The sequence below is a fragment of the Microplitis mediator genome, chromosome 6 (genome assembly GCF_029852145.1).
Source record: "Microplitis mediator isolate UGA2020A chromosome 6, iyMicMedi2.1, whole genome shotgun sequence".
NCBI classification, from domain to species: Eukaryota; Metazoa; Arthropoda; class Insecta; order Hymenoptera; family Braconidae; genus Microplitis; species Microplitis mediator.
The window spans coordinates 20517798-20541986 of NC_079974.1; the positions used below are offsets into that span (position 1 = coordinate 20517798).

Here is a 24189-nt window from a genome sequence, read left to right on the forward strand (position 1 = left end):
GTAAACAGACGATAGAGCAGCCAGCGTGCGGCGTAAGTCGCGAAACGAATGTAGGTCAGGCATATGAGGTGAGTGAGTCGTCGATCCAAGTAGGTAAGTCAATCGATAATGAGATTGTCGGCGTTCTCGTCGCGTTGTTTGTCCCGGATTGAGGGACACTGAGGGGTAACCACCAACTGAAAGAGAACTTGAGAAAATGGAAATACCTTTTAAAAATTCCTCTCTTTGGTATTCAAGATTAAACCTCATAAAATATTTATTTATTACAAATTATTATATTATTAGTATACTGCTATAAAATTTAATTTTACTAGAGTTTAATTAAAAATATAATTGCTGATATTGATACACGCAGATAATTTTACGGTATTTTTTGCATCAAAAATTTTTAGAAAAATTACTATATATACCCATAGTAACATGAGGACAGTATGGAATTATTGTACAAATTACCGATACTGTAAAAATTTTGAAAATACATCGAACAGAATTTAGGAGGTGCCTTTTAATTTTGACAAAGCAACAGATAAAATTTATACCAACTGCATACTAAATATTCTGATTTAACCTAATAAATTATTACTAAATAATAAGTATTAAAATCTTGGATAAAACAGCGATTTTTTAAATTTTGAGATGTTTAATTGGATTTATCTCGAAAACTACTAGCTCTACGGTAATGGCTTACGTAACTTTTTTTGTAGAAAATCAAATTCCCTACAAAAAAAGTCCTGTACAATTTTGTCGTAAAGTTAATGGTTTGTGAGTAAAATAAAAGAAACCATGAAATTTGAGAAAAAATTGGCTTTAAGATTTTTTACCGGTGAGGTCGGTTACAAAATATAAATTAGCTACAAGCACTTTCAAAGAGGAACGATTCCTCTGTGATTTCCACCTATGGTCAATCAAATATCTTGAAATGCCGTAAAGCTATAGATAATTGAAAAAATAAAATTAAAATTTACTTGTTAATCAAATGGGAAAATTTCAAATTCATTTAGCGAGTACTTAAAATTAAAATTAAGAGCTCATCTTTGGTGAGAATTTTTTTTCAATGTGTACAATGATATTTTGACATGGGACTTGGAAAAAAAAATAGTCATCTCAAACGAAGCATCTAATATTTATATATTTTTTATGTATTTTTTTTATAATTTTTTTTCATGAGGGTTGTCAAAATTACAATGCACCTTGTAAATTCTGTTCGATGTATTTTAAAAAATTCTACAGTATCGGTAATTTGTACAATAACTCCATACTGTCCTCATCTTACTACAGGTATATATTAGGGTGGCGCAAAAAAACCGACTATTTTTTTTTTTTTCGATCTCACATGAAAATATGTTGGTTTACGATGTTTTGAGAAGCCTCTCCAAAAATCAGCTCGATAAGAAATTTCCAAGAGGTCGCTCACGAATTTTGAAAATATCAAAAATGATGGAAATTCGGATTTTTATTTCTAAATTTTTTTCTTTCTCGTGGCAGCAATAGTTTATATTTGTAAAATCATGACTATGCTGAAAATTTCAGCCCACCCTAGTATATATAGTAATTTTTCTATAAATTTTTGATGCAAAAAATACCGTGAAATTCTCTGCGTGTAAGCTATAGAACAAGAGATTTCATATAAGAAAAAAAGCGGCATATAATCACAGCCATTTTTATTGATGTGAAAAATATACAGTGGCTTAGTATGAGTCAAATGATTGAGCCAACTGTAGTATTAAGCTGAGAATGACCATTGCAATTTTCTTAACCGAGTAGAGCTGATGTGGTAATACTTTAAACTTGCAACACGTTGTTTGCGTTCGCGCGCAAACTACAGTCATGTCAATCGTATTCGGCCAAGATCCAAGATCGTCTATTCCGGCATTTTAGTTGACAGCAATCGAATTCAGGTCACTATACTTAGATTTCTTTATCTTTTTACCATACTTATTTTTTTTTTTTATTTTGTCTCAATAATTAGAAATATTCTTAATTAAAAAATCATTTTTTTTAAATGGGTCAAAAATTCAATTTTTAAAAAACTATTAATTATTTAGTCTGAATAATAAATAATTCAACTTCAAGTACAAGTAATTTTTTCTCATGCGTCTGACTATAAGTAGTAAAAGCCGGTATATAAATTATATATGTGCTAAAGAATAATGTACTAGAATATATATAAAAAAAAAACTTTTTATAACTTTATCGCGTTTGCCTTCAAAGACTATTTTGAGTTAAAAAATACAGCTTTGTGTAGTAAAAATATAAAAATTTTATTAATATATAATTTTTTTGTTCTTTTTCTTCTGTAATAAAAAAATGTATGAAATATTTTCGGATAAAACATAAAACAAACTTTCATCGAGTAAAACTTTTAAACTGTTTGATTTGTAAAACTGTTATTGATAAATCGAAAATTTTGTTTTTATACCAGAAAATATATGACATATATTTTTATAAAAATAAACTATCAAGTAAAGATTTATTTATTTAATTTTGAGGTAAAAAATTTTTTTTCTTACGGCCTAGGAAATATTACTAGACATCTATTGCATATATACGATAGAGAAGGAAGCGCTAGTAGCTCAGTGGGAAAGCCAACGTTTTTCCGGCGGTCAATACGAAAGATTGGTCGCGGGTTGGCGGACGCCGCGTCGCCGGAGGGTTAGTAACTCCGACGGTGAACGACCGAATGGTTTAGCGCATGCGTTGAGATGCAGCTGACCCAGATGCGCAACGTGATTGTCACTCGGAGTTTTCCGTCAAGTTTCGGATTTTCGTAGCCAATGCGCGGGCGCTTTATGACTGACCCACATCGCCTCGCGCCACTTGCGCCCGGCACGCTGGCAGAGTGGACATATTCGCTCCAATCTTCCTATTAGCCAAATAATTTTTTTATTTTATATAAATATCTTAATAATTATTTAAATTATCTAATAGGCGAAATTAATTATCCAAAAAAAAAAATACTGCGTTAATATAAATTAAAATTTTAATACATTACGCAATACACTTTCTTAACTTATTTATAGTGAGTAGAAAACATTAAAAGATGATATCGCATTACTTATTTACTTAACTGACAACTACAAATATTTGTATTTTTTTTTCTTTCAAGTCAAAAGCCCACGTAAGACTTTAACAGTATACTTTTAAGATTCATACTGTTTTTGAAATATTTTAAAAAATTTATTATATATTTTTTTTACTCATTATGTGCAATCAAAATTTATTTACGTTTTAAATTTATGTTTGATTACCATAACTTTCATTATCTCCCACATGTTGTGTCAATCAATCATACAATCCATTTACTTATCGAATACCAAATCATGCGTAGTGAAATTTAGAAAGCACCCGCGTGTATTTAAACTCTGTGAAAAGCCACGTGCGCGTCGTTAGCAAATAACCCAACTGATAATCGAATTCATTAATTATTTTTTTTTTTATTCTTATTATTATTTTTATAATTTTTATTGACATGAAAAAAACATCACACGTTTAAAAATAGAAAAAAAGATTTAATTTTAAAAAAGTTTGCGAGTGTAATTTAACATTTTTTTTTTTTTGCAAGAAAAAAATATATGGATAGAGTAGACAAGTTGTGATTTCATTCGAGGACATCGCCTTTTTATACTCAACACATTCTCTGACTTTAAGGCAATACAGTTAAAATGGAATCGTTTATTCGCTTACTAAAACGTCGGTAATCGTTGTCCTTGCATTAGTACAACAATCCTTACGATAAACTGTCGTTATATAATACAACGAACTGAGAAATTTGAATTTTATGTCAAAATTAGTTGAAAATCTGATTGCATTTACTCTGACAATTATTTGAAATTTCGCGGGAAAAATTTGAATTTTAATTGATTATTAATTTTAATTAATTAACAATCAAATACGATTGGGGGAAGGGGGCAAAAGGGGGAGGGTAGGCGAAACAGGGTACCCCCAAAAAATTAATTTTGTAAATATAATTGAGCATTATTTTGAATAATTTATGTTAAAATTTTTTCAAAAATCAAGTGTCAGTCGAAAAATGTCAATGGCTTTTTTTTATGATAAAAACCAAAAAAAATTTTCTTTTCTTTCTTTGCATCCAGTAATTGTGTAAAATGTAATTTTTCTTTATGTAAATTACTCACAAAAAAATTTAATCTAATCAATTTTATTTAATATGTAGAAATTTTTTTTTTCAACGGCAACTTAAATTTTTGTTTATTTGAATGTTATTAAAAAAAAAAGGATTCAGCGTATTTGAATCTTAGATATTTTTTTTCTAACCATTAAATGATTTATTTATTTTTAATGTTGAAAGTTGCTCTTCGGAATGACAATTAAATATTGCTATGTCGCCATATAACTTAAATCGACGAGAATTGCATATTGATTAACATCGTAAACTTTTTAACGGTGATCATAATGTAAGAATAATAACTTGAAGGAAAAATATATTGGCTAATGGAAAAGTAAAAAGAAAATATTTTTTATTTTTTTTCGATCGAAATATTTAATGTCAATAAAATTTAATTGAGTGTTACAATTACGAGTAAGATAAGTTTTAATAATAATTTTATAATTTCTGTAATCATTTTTTAATAATGACAATAATTATAAATGTCGATTATAAAACAATTATTTAAAATAACTTAATATTTTTTTATTGTAAACAAAACAGTAATGGTCAGTTTTTTATAGTGACTTTAGTTTTATTAACAAGTATTTAAAAAATATTATAGGTAATCAATGAAAAAAATGAATGAATGAAACTATTTAATTTTTAGATTTTTGTTTTATTTTTATGACGACATACTTTTATTATCAAACAACTTATTACCTAACTTTAAGTTTGTTTGAAGAAAAACAAAAAAATTTGTCATAAAAGTATACGATAGTTTTAATACCTTATTGACAGCAAGTATTCTATCTGAAACTACCAGTACACGGAGATAAATTTATGGTAACAATTACAATATATTATGGAAATGGTTCCCATAATGCATGGTAACCGGTTTCTTTTAAATATTGATTATAGGAACGGCACCCATATATATTATAGTAATCGTTACCATAATATTACGGTAATCATTACCATAAGATATGGTAACCATTACTATATATATGGTAACCATTACTATATATATGGTGACCATTACCATAATATATGGTAATGGTTACCATAATATTATAGTAATCGTTGCCATAATATTATGGTGACCATTACCATAATATATGGTAACCATTATCATAATATTATAGAAACCATTACTATAATATTATGGTAACTATTACCATATATATGGTAACGATTACTATATATATGGTAACCATTACCACAATATATGTTAACCGTTTCCATAATATTATAGTAATCGTTGCCATAATATCATGGTGACCATTACCACAATATATGGTAACCATTATCATAATATTATAGGAACCATTACTATATATATGGTAACCATTACCATAATATTATAGTAATGTTTACCATAGTATAATAGGAACGACTACCATAATATTATGGTAATCATTACCATAATTGTTTCACATGCGATATGGGAATTGTCACCATAATGATGGGAATTGTTCCCATACTTATGGTAACTTTTTCCAGAAAGTATGGGCTATATCCCATAATTCCAAGTAATCATTACCATAACAATATGGAATGATATTTCATAAACGTACTAGGAACGGTTACAATAAATTTCTCTCCGTGTAGTATTCGATCTGTACGATTAGAAAATGTTAATTAATTTTTTTTTTATTTTTAATTAATTTAATTGAGAAAACCTTTAAGCTCATCAATTTATTATTAATATTTCACACATTGCAACTTAAAATACTTGGTGTGTCAAAATTCCTTCAAATATACCTAAAATAACTATTTTTACTTGTAGTTAAATATACAGTCGAAATGAGTTGCATCAGAAAAGTTTTTTTTTTTTTTTTCCTGAAAAGTGCACACGAGTTCTGTATTTTCTCACATTAATAAGTAAACCTTAGGAAATAAAAAAAAATTTCTATATATTTTGTCTAGATTGATAATTTTATTTAATAGTATTAAATATCAGTAAGATAATTCAATGAAGAATAATAAATAAAATAAATTATTTAACAGATTGATCTATTTGAGGATAACAGTTTTATGAATCACTGCATTTTGTTTATTCTTTCATTATATAATGTGTCTTATCATCTTTATATTTGTCTTATTCAACTCATATTTTTTCTCTGATACTCTGATAATTATTTTGTAAAAAAACTCTTTTAAGAAATTACAAAAAAAAAATTCAGAAAAGGCATAAAAATTAATGAAGTGAAATATTTTATATTTAAGTGGAAATTTTTTAAAAATTTTTCATAGTGAAAATGAAAAATTATGACAAATTCTTGAGATTTCGATCGAATTTTATACAGAAATTTTATTTTAAATATTTAAGCTCGAAGAATTCGCAAATGTCTTTTTAGGTTTTAAAAATTTTTAGATACGAAAACGTTGCATACGTAGTAAAGATAAAAATAGTATTTAAGACTTAATAACAATCTGTGAGTTTTTTTTCAATGCGCAAAAAAAGTTTCACGATGTGAAAATAGCACGATGCACTGTCGTCGGGATTTTATAAGTCGCTGACTGTAAAAAAAATATCCGACTTATTTTTTTAATGAAATAAAAAGTTATGAAAAATGTCTTAATATTCACCATCTGTACGATATCTAAAATCTCAAAATTTTTTTTTTTTTTTTGAGAATTTTAATTGTTTAGTATTTTATTATTATTTAAAATCAATGGCAAATTGAATGATAGTCACTAAATATTTTAAAGAAGTAAACTTTCACAAAAAATTTATTGTGCAATATATGTATATATATCTGAGACGTGCGTAATTTTTATTATTGTTGATACGTGATTTTGTTATTCAAGAAAAATATATTTTATGTATTATTTATTTTTATTACAATATACATATATTTGCACAGATAATAAACTTTTTATATATTGCGTATAAAATTAACGTAAAATAAAAAAATAAAATCTCTTACATCAATCACTTATTGTATTATCGAGCATCAGTTAAAATTCTTTTTTTTTTTTTAATAAATTTTTTCATAAACAAAAAAAAATTTAATTTATAAATTTTATTACTAAAAATAAATTGACTTGAAATTTAAAATTTTGAGAAATAATAACTTTTTTTATTGTACATAATTTGAAAATATCGTAATGTTCTTAAGTAGACAGCATTTAAGATAAATTTCTTTAAGTAATGATTATGTCAATAAGTGACATAACGAAGATAATTCTTGATCTGCCTTTTTTTTTTAAATTTATAAATTCGATTATTCAAAATAGTAAATTAATATATTTGTATGCATAATTAATTTGTCTACTTTTTTTGTTAAAAAAAAAAAATACATATTGACTCGATTAATTTTTTTTTATTAAAAAAAAATTTCCAAGAACGAAATTAAAATGATTCTGTTAAATTTTTTTATTTGACAAACAGATGATACTTTTCATTTTTAATTTTATCACTTAAACCCGTTTTAGAACTTGAGTTATATTTATTTTTATTACCAATTTAAAGATTTATTTAAATTTTTTTCTATTTTTTTCATAACGTTTTATCTTTACACTGTAAAAAGATCGGTGTTAAAAATGGACTCATTTTAACTCCGCCCGGTGTTAAAATAAAATTACACCGGTGTAGGAGGCGTAATTCGGCGGTGTTAAAATACCGGTGTTAAACCGGTATAAAAGTGGAGTAATATCGGTGTAAAAGCGTCCGCAGAAACAAATATTCACAAAGTAAAATATTTTAACACCGGTCTAGAATATTTACACCGGCGGTGGCGTTATTTTAACACCAGTCTAGAATATTTACACCGGTGGCGGCGTTATTTTAACACGGGTGAATTTTTTTTAACACCGGTACAGAATATTTACACCGGCGGCGGCGTTATTTTCACACCGCTATCGGGGTTGAAATTTAACACCGCCGATTTTAACACCTACACCGCTTAGAATTACCCCTGTACTTATACACTGTAAAAAGAGCGGTGTTAAAATGAAATTACATGGGTGTAGGAGGCGTTATTCGGCGGTGTTAAAATACGGGTGTTAAACCAGTGTAAAAGTGGTGTAAAAGTGGAGTAAACTGCGCCCGCAGAAAAAAATATTCACAAAGTAAAATATTTTAACACCGGTCAGAATATCTACACCGTCAGTGGCGTTATTTTAACACCAGTCTAGAATATTTACACCGGTGGCAGCGTTATTTTAACACCGGTCTAGAATATTTACATACGCGGCGGTGTTATTTTCACATCGCTTTCAGTCTTGAAAATTAACACCGCCGATTTTAACACCTACACCGCTTGGAATTACCCCGTCGATTTTTTTACAGTGTATAATTAAACATTTATAATGTATTCGGTATACGGTAACGATTCTCTTATTCAACTAAAAGCAAAACTTGTCCCGTCACTCGGTCATCGTGGACCTGGCTGCATAAAGATACGATCGTTACCAGCAATCTCGAGTTTCTTCGACCGTTTATGCCGTTTGGCACGATCTTGCCAGTTGGATGCGCGTGGCTTTGGCATCGTTGCCAAATTAAAAAAGAAATTTTAACGATAACGTTAAACAGCTTCGCGGAATTTTTTTACTCAAAGATATAAAAAAATTTTATTCCAATATTACCACAATAATAAAAAAAATTCGTCGATTCGAATAAATATAAATCCTCAATCTTTTTAAATAGATTAAATTTTTTCCAATAAATATATATAAATAAATAATTTTTTTTATGTCATAGTTGTAATGAAAAATTTCTACTTCTTCCGGATATCTTGGCATACTGAACGCGTTTGACAGTGTAATGCATATATAGTCCGGTGAGTGGGTTATTCTTTCTCTTTTTCTTCCTCTATTGCGCTCACAAACATGTTAATGTCACTATAATCATCGTAATAGCGATGACGCGTTTGTTACCAACTCCTCTTTTTTTTATTCATTCTACATATGTATATATATATACAATATTTAATAATTATTTACTGTTTATATGAAACTCCAATTGAATTTATATTGCACAGAAAAAAAACTAGTATTATACATTTAAAAAAAAAAATAATTAATATAAATGTATAAATTTTATTATGTAATAAGATAACTGCGTTAATAAAATAATAAACAAGTAATTTAGATAATAAACATTTTTAATTGTTTCAAATTAAAATAATAAATCATTTAAAAAAAAGAAATTTATTTAAATGTATGTAGATATAATGATTTTGTTTGGTTTATTCGATGATACATTAAAAAGGTGACAGTGTTGATTGTAATGATGATGATCATACTCTTTGCACCTTGCCCTCTTTGGTAATACTCGAGTGCACTCTAGTCTCAGACGTGTATATAAATAATCCAACTATAATTAATAAATGTCTCGTAATAACATTACTAATAAATATTATCTTTCACTTATAAATTGTAATTAAAAAATATATAAAATTTTTTTTTATTTTTGTATGCAAATAAAAAAATTTTTTTTTAATATTAAAAATATTATGAACATTGTACTCGTTGGGAAAACACTTGCCAGCATTTAATAGATAACTCTTTTCCCTCTCATTTTCCCTTTCTTTCACTTTGACGCTTCGTTGTCATTTAATATATGACACACAATGCGTGTGTGGGTGTACATACATTTATCTATATATTTATATATACATTTAAAGTACTTGTGTGTTTTTGTCTCACTCTATCTTACAGTTTTTATGTAATAATCTATCTTTGTCAGTTGTCTTTACTATATTACTGTTACACTCGCTGCCAAGGCTTAAGAACGTGTGTGAATATATACACATATATGTGTGTGTACATCAATGCTGTACGGTGCATGCACCACGCAGAAGTGTGGGTGACTAACGCATAACTATGTGTTGGCGCGAACGTGTAACTAGGTCGCGGGTTCGACAACTTTAGCCAAGGCTGCCATACCAGTGACTCTCATTGTCAGTCACTGTAAGTCATAACCGAGGTTGTTTTTTTTTATTTTTTTTTTTAAATACATATCTGTTATTATGACATGCTCTTGTCTCTTTCACACAGATTTCAACCATATAATAATCTTTATTTTTTTTTTATTTATCGTTAAAATTTCTATTTACTTTTATTGAAAAATTTTTTATCTTTAATATATTTTATGCGTTTTTTTATTTTATTCAATGAGTGAAGAAATTAAAAAAAAAAAAAATAGTTTTAAAAATAATTTTTTTACCACTTCGAGTACTTTACCCATCGCTGAATCTTTATGTCATTCAAAAATTTTTTTTTTGAAAAAGCTCGTATGTTGTTAAGTAAAGATTGATGTGTTAATTTTTACCTGAAACAAAAAAAAAAAAAACGTTAAATGAAATGTTTTTTATGAAAATATATAATATGTTTATTGAAATACGCCAATAATAAATATTAAGATTAACTTGGAGGTTTATTTTCTAGATCATGCACTTATTCATATTGTGCTTCCCTTGTTTTACTGGATATGTGTCCATCATAAATCGTATTATGTACGTCGAGACACCCATAACGGTCGATGTATACACAAACGATATAATAGAATAAGAAAATAAGAAAGAGAGATAGATAGATAGATAAATAAATATAAAATAAAATAAAAAATAGAGACTAGACTCGGCGGATATCGACGATCGACATCCAAGTGCAACGACCAACCATTCTCTATATCTATTTAAATTGTTATTACCTTTATTTATTCCATATTATTTCATTTCCTCTACTATTTAATATTTCAATTAAAAAAAATTTTTTTAGATTTAATTGAATATTTATAAAAATTGAAAGCAGTAATTTGAAAAACTAAAAATATGAAAAAATGTATTTATGTAATGTAAATATCATTTATTGTATGACAAATTTAAAAATATGAAATTTGAAATTATTTTTCAAAAGTAAGTTATAAATATGAGTTAAAAATAAACATACATGTATTATGAATTAGATATGTATATATGTATGTTTAAGTAGATTAAATGGTTGTATAGATGATAGTTTTAATAGAACTTTCCTATGAAATAAAAGAGAACCACTGATCGTACCGCGTTATCATAACATCAGCATGCCTGCTTGCATCTATCTATATTTCAAAGAGTGGCAGCTAGAACGCGACTCTGAGGGCTGCATATGGTTTTATAAAGTATACAGTGCAACATTAGAAACTAACTTTTTTAAATTTAATTTTTTATTTATTTATTTATTTATTTTTCTGGTAAAAAACAAATTCTAAAGAGGTGCAAATACACCTGTGCTTAGAACCAGTAAATAGTATATTACCGTTGTACATAAAATTATTTAAAGTTTGTCTCACATATTAATAATACTGTGTAACGTACAATAAGTTAACTTAAGTTGCCAAAAATATTATTTATTATTTGAATCGTTTATTTGAGAAACCCCATAAGTCATGTTTTTTACGAAATTAGGTTTTCTGCATTTTTGAGTTCTTTGGATGTCCCTCCATAGAAATCAATTAAAATATGCATCAAATCGGCGTTTAAAAAAAAATTAACGGGCTGACAGCAATTTCATTTAATTGAGAAATCCCATAAGTCAGTGACTCAAATAAACATGCAGTTTTAGTTTTACAGAAATAATTTTTTTTTTTTTAATTTAAAATTCGCGCTTTTTTGGGAAATAAATTTCAAATGTTGTTTTATTCTTGACTGTTATGTGACTAATTAAAATGTTTAAATTAATTATAATTTTTTGTAATTTCTGAGTTTCAGAGTTCAAATACATATTTAATACTTCATTTTATCAGTGTAATAAATGATTTGAGTAGAAACATTTAAAAAAACAATGATTTTATAACTTTTTTTTCCGTTTGGTTGAGAAACCCCATAAGTCAATCAACTTTAAATCATTTTTTTAAGTAGTTTCAGTTAAAAAATTAAATTTTTCTTGTTGGAATCTTTTTCAGAATCGCTAACAAGTATTCAATTATTTATTCATTATTTTAATGTCAAGCTTTTCCAAAAAAGTGTTTTTTGTGTTTCCTGAAAAATTTTGTTTTCTTGACTTATGGGGTTTTTCAAATAAACGATTCATTTAATTGTAAAAATAAATGATTTATTTATATAAATATTGTTGTATAAAATTACAAGTAATTTAAGTATGGATAAATTTGAGATATTACAAAAAAAAGTAATAATGAAGATGGTAAAATAGCAAATTACTGGTGTAGAATTATCGTTTGGGAACTTGTTACTGCGATTCAACATTACTCAGGATCTTATGCAATCCTGTGGATTTCTGTTATTTCTGAGTAAATATTTTTATTTTATATGCTGATAAATTAGATAATATTATTTTATTTATCTGATAGGAACATAAATTTTATTAATAATATTTTTTTTGTAAACTATTTTTTATAGGTTTAAAAGATTTACTTATATATTTAGGGGAGGAGGGGGCAAAGTAGGCCCCTAAAAATTTACAAAACTTCGAAAAATATGGGAGCAAAGTGGGCCGTAAAAAAAATTAATGATATTATAATTATTTTCCTTAAGGAGCCCACTCTGCCCCCCCCCCCCCTCTCCCCTAAATAAAAAGGTAATTATATGATACTAATCATGATAACTTATTGCTAATTGAATGTTAACATATAGGTCATTTTTTAATTCTCACTTTCAGTAATTAAAAAAATTTAACTATTTATCAAGCGGCTCAATAATAAACTTTTTTCTTTTATTTTAGATAATTAACGTTAATAAATATGTGGAATAAAAAAAAAAAAAGTTATTGAGAAATTTAATTATTTCAGCGAGTTGGGAATTGGAAAATTTAAAAACGTTTTATCGATATAAAATTGATGTTGCAAATGATTTTTCCAACGTTTGAAATTTTTTGTGTTTGAGTAAAAAATGAGATTTTGAAATAAATTTTTTTTTGTTTTACGCATATAATAATAAGAGCATTTCTGTTGACAATAGTGTACCGGTATTGCCTTACAATTACAAAATAAATGCAACAGAGGTAATTGAAGTCTGCAAAATCGCTTGACTTTGACATGTTGAGAGTAATGCACTAACTCAAACGCTTCGCGTTATGAGGCATGCAAAAAGTTGGTTTTGAAGGTTTGAAAAGTGAAAAAAAATGGAGCTCAATTTCTGGGTACTTGTCAACAGTTGAGTAATAAACAAATAGTTTATTGTTAAATCGTCATTTTAAATCATAAATAACTTAAAGAAATTTTTTTATTTAATTTAAATGTTAATTTTTATGATTAAGAAGTTTTATATATTTTGGCCTAAAAAAAATTTTGTTGTAGCTTTAGTATAATTTTTTTTTAGTTACTTTTTAAAAATAGCAGATTGAACAATAAATAACAATAGTGACAAATTTTAACATTTCTAGGGTATAAGTACCATTTGTGGCCGCTAGGGCCAGTTTTGGCCACTTGAAAAATTTTAATAAAATATTTTGTAGTGTACGCAATGACGATTAATTTTTTAAATTCGTTCAAAGACTATTTTTTTACTGTATTAGAATAAAAAAATTTTTTTATACTTTTTTATTAATTAAAATAAAATATTTGAGGTCCAAAAATAGATCACCAAAAATAGACAAATGGTACTTCCACCCTATACGAAAAAAAAAGATTTTTTTGTTTTTCAAGCACATACTTGTGTGTCAATTTTTTTGATAAATAGTATAATTTACAAATCAATCTCTGAATTGCATATATATAAATTAAAAAAAAAAAAAAACAATTATAATGGGGCTAAGGTAGTGCCTGCAGTAAAACAATTAATTCTTAGCACAGTAGACATTTACACCGTTCGAGTATTTGCAATTTTTTTAGTTATTTTTCTAATCCATAAATATATCCATTTAATAAAAAAAAAATCCCTCCCAATAAGACTAGTAAGTTTTTAGTCCCATTCATTTTTTAACATTTTAAAAAATTTTTCATTATGTTTCAATAAACTATTTGTCCTTCGATAATTTTGACCGCATGAGTTAACTGGACGACGTAATATAACGTCGTCGCGAGAACAAAAAAACTAAAAAGAAAAAAAAATTCATTTTCACTTTTCAAGGGTCAAATAATTGATGTGTAACGTAACAAAACAATAAAATAAATTTATACATAAATATGTGTAAGCAGAAGAAACAAGCTCATTAGTATTACTAAGATGTACAAAAACATTTAAATAAAAAATGAAAAAAAATAAAAGGATAGTGGAAAATGCGCTTACGCATACAGTAGGGCTAAGAACACTTGAAAATGCCGTTCATGTACATAACACTATACACCTCTTCACCGCAATAAGGCATCGTTGTCGTTGCTTGAGCACCGCAAAAGTCATTGCATAATACTCTACACACTACTACTATTATATATATATTATATATACAGTTCCCCTGCAACGTGTCTTTATTCTCTCTGTTAACTTTTATTTCTCTCACTCATTATTTCTGTCTTCGTTACTCTTATTTTCCTTGTCTGACACACGTCTTTACGTCTCTTGACAACACACAGCTTTACTCTTCGAGAGAGCGCAACTTTACAGTGCCATGCTTCAACATATAACTTTCTTATACATATATATATATATTATTTATTTTTTATATTTTTTTTATTCTATTACCACTGATGTTAGTGCTACTGTACTGTATGATTGCTGGTACTGATGCTGGTGCTTCTTGAAACGACTTTCGCCCGGATGCGAGAATGCCGAAAGTAATCTTTCACGAGATATTTTTGTTTTTATGTATATAAATATTCGCAAAGATATTAAATCAAATTTTTAATACGAGTATTTTTAGTTATTAAGAAAAAAAAAATTTTTAATTTTGCCAAGGTTGTTTTTTTGTCTATATATTAATTGTTTATAAGTCAACAAGAGTATTGATAAAAGACCGTGATAAATACCAAGGGCTTAAAGTTTATTGTCCGCACTTGGCCGATTTATAAATCAACATTTAAACGTCGTACCTGCACGATTCATCATTGCCTTTACAGAGGCCATATGGTGTCATGACTCAGACCCGAATCTATAAAAATATTTTTTTTTTTTTATATATTTTAGATTTACTTTTGTTATATTTATTATTTTATTACAATAAGTTTAAAAAAATAAATTTTGAAAACGGATTTTAAAAATTTATCCACGAAATTTGAATGTGATTTTTTGAATTTAGATTTAGATTTTTTGAATTATTTGACATCAAGGTTTAAATGTATCAAGGTCGGATACGCAATTTGTAAAATATATTTTGAAATAAATTAAAAGTTGTCCTCCATCGAAATGAACAGTAAGGAAGTAACCGAAAAATATATGAAAAAAAAAAATTAGTGCGATGGTAGATAAAATTAATTAATAGTCTATTTATAATTAGTAACTTTGATAGAATAAAGAGAAGTTGATAATGCAACAGTAATCATTAATCATACATATATTAAATATAAAATCAATTAATTAATCATAGAAATATATATTATTTAAATAAAACTTATAACTGACAGTTAAATAACACAGTGAATATTGACTAATTAATATGAACTCATTTCACTATTTTATAAAAAAAAAAATGGCGGATCATAATTACGATTGTCTAGCCGGAGGATATAGTAATTGTTGAATAGAATAATAAAATGGAAAATTATTTTTGAGGCAGTAATTACAAGTGACTTGAAATGTTCATTTTTTATGAAAATTTCAACATCACGAAATGATTTCAATATCTTTTATATTTATCTATATGTCTGTGTATACGTACATACTAGCCGAATTCGTGTAGATGATTCCCTTTAATATATTATATATTTTAAGATTATTCGATAATTTTTTTTTTATTTTAATAAATAATAGATAAAATTTATACCAACTGCACAGTAAAATTTATTAGGTTAAATCAGAATATTTAGTATGCAGTTGGTATAAATTTTATCTGTTGCTTTGTCAAAATTACAAGGCACCTCCTAAATTCTGTTCGATGTATTTTCAAAAGTTCTACAGTATCGGTAATTTGTACAATAATTCCATACTGTCCTCATGTTACTAAGACTATAATAGTTTTTCTATGAATTTTTGATGCAAAAAATACCGTAAAATTCTCTGCATGTATTATATATATATTATTAAGAGAATAAGGAAAATTTTGTTCCCGCCATATATATATGATAGAATTAGTTAATGTTATTGAAATTGGTATCATTAGATAGGTCTGGACTTGAATTTGTGCCTTTTCATACTTTAAACTCTTTTTAATTGCCAAGTATTAAGATAAATAGATTTATCTATATCATCCGAATTACATTTAAATTACGCGGGAAAAAAGACGATCGTATTTATTTTCTTTAAATAAATTAATACTTTAATTATTCTGTCACTAAATATGACTGAATGTCACTGAATATATATCTATATTATTTATATCGTGTTACTTATTCCAAAATGACAGATTTTTATGCTCCCTTTTGGTTTTAGGAAGATTCTCAAAGCCAAAAAAGTGTGCATAGAAAAAAAAAGGATTCATTGACACAAAAAATCTTTACTCGCCTAAAGAAAATTTTTACTTACCCCAATAAATTTTTTGCATTGTGAATTGAAAACAAAAATTTATTTAGAACTAGAAAAAATTAGTTGATGCAAGGAATTATTTCTTGACCAAAAAAATCTTTTCTCGCCCCAAGACAATTTTTGTATTTAATTGATAATGCATAAAATTTCTCGGTGCAAATTAAAATTTCGTTGCGGCAAGAAATCCTTTTTTTCTGCGTATTTTATAAATTTACTAGTGATATTTGGGCAGTCGTAGTGACTGCAGGTTGCTCGTTACTTTTATTTAAATCACTTTTGTGATTTTTATAAAAAAGTAAAAATTCTTCAAGATATATATGCATATCTGATAAATTATAAATCCTGTAAAAGCATTACTAGAGTATGTACTACGCCGGTTTTATTACAGTATTATTGTTTATGACCACATATTTTATGGTTACACGTGGGATTTGACCTTTTGTGGTTTTAATTGTGTAATTACATCCTATCGATCCCACGTCAATGCAATTATTAATCAAGAATATTAATTAAAAAAAAAGTTTATCAATAATTAATTTTCAAATTTAAAAATTCATATTTCATTTTGCTCATAAAAAAAAGAAATAAAACAATAAAAAAGAATATCATTATTTTATTTTTTTTCATATATATTATAATATACAAAACTATATATTGACATTTAAATGATTTCTGTTGTATGCATTGTTATCTATCCTAAGCTTTATTGAAAGTTACGACGTTGCCAGACGGGAAGCAGATCCTCAGGCTTCTCGAGTTTCCGTCTGACTATATTTGCTTGGTTACTACTATCGATCCACCGCACTACTGACACTCCACTACTATACACTCATACATCCATAGATATATATACATAAATCTATACATATATATATTTCTCTACTACTCAGTAAACTCGGCAGAACGTCCGACCGTCACGCCAATTTTCCACTAGACGTGAAAAATAAAAAATAAATATTGAAATATATATTTATTTATTTTGAATAAAAGTATGATTATTATTATTAAATATATGTATAATGATAAACAATATATTGTGAAATAATGATAAATATAAATACTATTTATGATATTAAAATCACTAATAAGATTCGTGATATATTATTATAATAATAATAATAATAATAAGAGAAATGATGGAATAGTTTTTATGTATGAGGATTAGTTATCGGTAAATAATAAATAGAACAAGGGGCATAGAGAAAAGACAGATAGTAGATGATAGAAGGCACATTGCTCTCGTTACTAAGTGGGCATCTAACGACTTGACGCAAATACATCTAAATGAACACGTCTAAATTAGCGGTGGTGGTAATGAGCCAAGACTTTTGCTTGAGACTGACCTACATATTCAATCGATAAATCGAACATCTTAAGAGTAAATCCTTTTAATTATTCGTATTTATTTAAATCGTTTATTTGAGAAACCCCATGGGCATAAGTCAAGAAAACAAAATTTTTCAGGAAACACAAAAAACACTTTTTTGAAAAAGCTTGACATTAAAATAATAAATAAATAATTGAATATAACATATATGGTCAAAATATATGTAAAAATATATGATAAATATCAGAAAATATATGTGGCCAATTTAACTATATTTTCTGATATCTTTTTTTTTTATATTAAAAAATATAATATTCATCATATACGAGTTCGTATATGTTTAGCATATATAAAATATATATGTCAATCACATACAAAAAATAAACTGTTATCATGTATGAAAATATATATCCTTGTCATATACGAAAACTATATTTTTATCATACATAAAAATATATATTTCTATCATATTCGAAAAATATATTCTGATCATATATAAAAACGTATATTTATATTGTGTAGGGAATTTTTTAACTGAAACTACTTAAAAAAATTATTTAAAGTTGATTGACTTATGGGGTTTCTCAACCAAACAGAAAAAAAAGTTATAAGATCATTGTTTTTTTAAATGTTTCCACTCAAATCATTTATTACACTGATGAAATGAAGCATTAAATATGTATTTGAACTCTGAAACTCAGAAATTACAAAAAATTATAATTAATTTAAACATTTTAATTAGTCACATAACAGTCAACAATAAAACAACATTTGAAATTAATTTCCCAAAAAAGCGCGAATTTTAAATTTAAAAAAAAAAAAATGATTTCTGTAAAACTAAAACTGCATGTTTATTTGAGTCACTGACTTATGAGATTTCTCAATTAAATGAAATTGCTGTCACCCCGTTAATTTTTTTTTAAACGCTGATTCGATGCATATTTTAATTGATTTCTATGGAGGGACATCCAAAGAACCCAATTTCGTAAAAAACATGACTTATGGAGTTTCTCCAGTATAAATGATTCATTTATACAACGTATCTAATTATTTAAATAAAATTAATGAAATTTAAATTTAAATTTAAATTATTTGAATAAGTTTTAAATAGTTGTAAGTACTATCATAGATATTAAATACTTGTCAAGTGAGAATTTACAGAGGTGTGCTGTGGCTCTTGTGGGAATTCTTTGAATTAGCATTTCAACTAAGAATCTCTCAATAGACCGGAAAGACTTTACAGATATCGGGATATCTTGCTTTAAGGATACGACAGAATCCTCAGCAAGTCTTGTCTATGCCACAAATATTCAATCGACGTTTATATATTCGCTATTTTAGAAAAATCCATCTACTATTTTTTTATCATCACTATAAAACGATCTTTTGAAAATTTTTCCTCCCTTTATTTTTCTCTATCATTTTCTAGAGATGAGCATCGATTTCAATTTCAATAGATGTAGTTTATTGATAAAATACCAACATTTATTTAACATGAAATATTTATTTCAATATATATCAATTGTTGGATGTATTTTATTTTATTCGTACGTCATGACATTTTTATATATACGTGTGGAAACATTTGTGGGATGAAAGTGCTTTTGTAAAAATAAAATGAAAATGAGCAATTGAAATAAAAAAATTCTTAGACAATAAGACATTGAAAAATATTATAAAAAGTAAATATTAAAAGGCTATATCTTGTGTCTGTTATCTACGTTTTTTTTTCTTTTGATAAAAAAAAATTAATTTTGTGAAATTTGTTCATAAAAAAGTCTTCTTTACATTACAAACAATTAAGTATCAAATCAACTCAATTTTTTCACGGCTTCAAGATATTGACAATCCGCGTCGAATGACACCTTAAAGTTCAAAATCGGTTCATCCGTTCAAAAGATACAGGTATTTACATACGTACGTACATACATACATACATACATACATACATACATACACTCGGACATCATCTTGAAATTAGTCAGAATAGCTTCTTAGGACCTCAAAACGTCGACATCTGATGGAAATTCGATTTTCGTAAATCGGACCGAAACCAATAACTTCCCGAATTTTTGAAAATTTACAATTTTCTTAGCGGGAAGTTAAAAAAAAAAATGAAATATTTGTTAATGGAAATTTCCTTTAATTGTTTAAAATACTAAAACAAGAAAGAAGTCATTAAGTCATAATTATTTAAATAGTAGCTTTAAAAATAACCTTTAAAGTTTTACAACAAAATTACAGAACATATATAACCACAATTTTCCGCGAATTCTAACTTTCCGTTGATAGTAAAACATTTAGTTAAAAGTTCCTATTACTATTAAGTTACTTATACTATTATTTTCTACATATGTATAGAATAGATATATATTATACTCTCAGTGTGGGCAACTATACTTATACATATTGTGTTCAATCGATACTTGAGACAACGTTGTCGGCGACATGTTCCCATGAGTGTTTTATTTTTCTCCCCTTGCGGCCACTCCCTCGATTCACATTCCCCTTGATTTTCCACCGCTATTTCCAATAATAAATTTAATACTCATCAACAAGATGGATTCTTACTCTCTTACATATTACAACACACAATCTAATTGATGCATTTATATATCTATGAAATATTTTTAATTATAAATATAAAATAAATCAAACGCTCTCTCATATTTAAATAATTCACAGCTGCGGCATGACTATTATCGAAGTGAGTAAAAACTCTGAGAGCTTTTAGTAAAGATATTTTTTTCTACAACACTAGAAATATATAGGGGCTTTTTTTATCTCCAAAGTAAAGAGAGTGAGTAGGCTTAAAGAGTAAGAAGTAAAATAAAAATAAAAATGGAGAGAGAGAGAGAGAGAGAGAGAAAAAAAAGTGCAGTAGTGCAAAGTTTTACGTCAGCCAATCGGGCGACTTTGCCACAGCTTTTTTCTTTCAAAAGCGCTTGTTTCAGGTGGTACATAAAGGATACACGTGCGAATGTATTGAATGTCTCAACGACACAAGCTCGCAGTGCACGGCCGCTTATCGATCCGATGTAACCTACGCTTCTAAGCCTCTCTTTCTCTCACTCTTTCTCTTTCATACTCTCTTACTCTTTATAGTACTTTATTGCGCACTACCCCTGCCTTATCAACTCTCTCGAACGTCACATCTATTTCACAGGCTCGTTTTCTCTCTCTCTTTATTTTCTTCTCCCTCAAACTATGCTTTCACCCTTTTCAGTGCCAAACTACTTTCTGCCAAACATCACGAGGCTTTCTACCAAATATTATATCCCAATGAAAATGTCAGAAAATCTTTTCAGGCTTCATATGTATACATAAATATAGATTAAACAATTTTAAAAGTTATTAAAGTTTGCTATAAAAAAAAAAAATTTTTCTTCTTCCATGTAAATATACACAGAAAAAAAGGATACCGGCTTAGAATTTATTTTTTGTTTTTGGCGTGAGCATGGCCGATGCATCCTTTTCTTCTGTGCATTTGTTCCTTTCAAAATTTCAGTATACCTGTGTAAAAAAAATTCGTTCAAAAAATTCATAATAATAAACTTGAGAATTTGAGAAAATTTTTAATTTTGACGACAATTACTTGTAATTTTAAAAAAATTTTACGTTAAAAGAAAATGTATTCAGTATTTTCTGGGCAGGTATTTCACAATTTCATAAGCAAAAATAATTTGAATTGAAAATTTTGGTTTAAAGTTTCAAAAAAAGATTTTAAATTTAACTGTAAACGATTTTTGAAATTAGAACAGTTCAATAACGGATGAGGAGGTTGACAATTTTCTCTACTGGGAAATCGTCAAAAATTCGAAAAATTTTCAATTCAAAGTTTTCAAATTCAAATTTTTTGAAATTTGCAAGTTCACTTTTATAAACATTTTATGACGAATTTTTTTATGATCCTGAAGTTAACAGACAATTTATAATTTTATAATTTTTTTTTTCAACAAATTTATGAGAAAAAAAAAACTAAAAAAATGCACATGTAGAAAATTCGAAAAACTATATGTGCAATTTTTCAAAATACTTTTTTTTTTATTAATTATATTTAAAAAAAAAATCCAAAAATATTATTTGACGTCGGCTAACTTCAGTATCATATTTTTTTACACAGTATATTTATTATAATATATTTTATGCTGGTATAAAAAACCATGGAGTATATTTTTAGGATCGACGCGTAAAAATTGCTCGGGGGCTGCCAAAATGGCATTCGAAAGTAGCTGACTTGCGGAACCTATGCAAGAGCACCACGACTTTTCCATGATATAACGAGAGTTTGCTTGAATATGTGATGATGAAATTGCTTGTTACCATGCAAGAAAAATAATTTAAAAATATATACATATATAATACTGGAAATTTTTTTATTTTTTACTAGAGGCCGTTATAGCCTAAGGATGAATTTTGAAATTATAAGGTATTTCCAATAATTAAAAATTATCATATCATCGTTACCATTTTATATTCATATAATTATCATGCTGTTAATTAACTATATCAAATTATTCTGAAAGTCGAACAGATAATTTCGATGTGTCAATAAATCAATAATATAAACTAATTATTATTATTATTATTAACAATATACACTGTAAAAAATTAGCAGAGTGAACGCGGGGTAAATCCGGAGCAGAGTAAATCCAGATTCGAATGAAATCCAGATCTCTCTGGAAAAAAAAAATTTCCCTATTTACTCCGTAAGCGGAGCGATTTTTTTTTAAAACTCCGGAACCCCGAGTGACGAAGTGAATTCGGATTTAAATAAAATCCGTAATTACTTCGATTTCACTGACAATTTTTACAGTGTAGAGAATATCAATCAATATTAAAAGAATTGATGACAACATAAATGAATCATTAATATAAAATAATTAAACATTAAATCATTAGAGATAAAAGTATTATTTTTTTTTGTACGATAAAAAACTGATGTAATTAAATTTTGTTTCCAATACATATAAAAGTAGTCAATTATTGATAACTATGCGACCTAAATGTATATCATTTATTAATGCCTGAGGTATAGTGTAATCATTAGTAACAATAACAAATATCTAGAAATAATAAATTTCTATAAAATAAAATAGTTAGACTGAGTGTACTTTATCGAAGTGAATTAACAAAATTTTCCAAATCAAGACCTACTTCGATCTTATGTACATATAAAATATATTTTATAAATTACATCGAGATATAAAAGTTAAATAAACAAAGTTTTATCTACGATTATAATTTGTTTGATATTTTCCACTATTTATTGTAAAAATGATTATAATTTTAAAAATAAATACATATTTTTATATATCAATGAGTTGTATATTATTTCATTTTTAGATCAATAGGTACAATTTAATCTCATATAATCTTTAATATACTTAGACGATTTTTATCAAAAAACCGATAATTAAGTTACCGTTCCTATTTCTGAGATGTCATTTCTAATGGATACAAAAGATTCAAAAAAAAAAAAAATATCAATACATGGAATTAAAAGATCATTGTGTCTGCAGGTTTTTTTTTATATATAAATATATACATATATTTTGTTAAAACTTTTTTTTAGTGAAAGTATACGAAAGAGTTCATTGGTATCTTAAATTTAGCGGTGGACCGGTTTGTAATCGATGTTAATTTCGAAATCACGTTTATAAATTTAAAAAAATATTGAGATAAAGAAAAAAAAATAAATAATAATTATATTTATTACTTAATTTAATAAATATTAATTTTATAAAAATAAATTATTTTTAACTTTTTTAATTTAATTGAAATCTATTAATTATTTTTGTTTAAATTAATTATGAGTGTTAATGTAACAGACAGACAAATTTTTAATCATAAATAAATAAAGTAAATAATTTTTAAAAAAATATTTTTAAAAAATGCACTTATTAATTTTTTAATTTTTTAAATGCGCATTTTTTCAAAATTTTATTTTATTAATTATTTAGTCTATTTATTAATAATTTAAAATTTGTCTGATGTCTGCATTCATGACATGACAGAAAAGTTAGCAGACATTTGGAATTGAAATGAATTTTTTAATATAGATAAATAATTTAAAAAATGCACATGTAGAAAATTTGATAAACTATACATGCAATTTTTCAAAATTTTTTTTTAATATTTATTTTTTTGTTAAAAAAAATCAAAATGTTGTTAAATGTCTGCTAATTTTATTGTCATGCTGCATTCACATGAGTGTGAATGTAGCAGACGTCAGACAAATTCAAAATTATAAA

At 26.5% G+C, this 24189-nt stretch overlaps 1 protein-coding gene across 5 annotated transcripts in view; it reads right to left on the reverse strand.

The window, feature by feature from the left end:
- The window catches only part of LOC130669806 (probable nuclear hormone receptor HR3), a 113525-nt gene that overhangs the window by 29527 nt on the left and 59809 nt on the right, over window positions 1–24189 (reverse strand). The window lies entirely within an intron of this gene.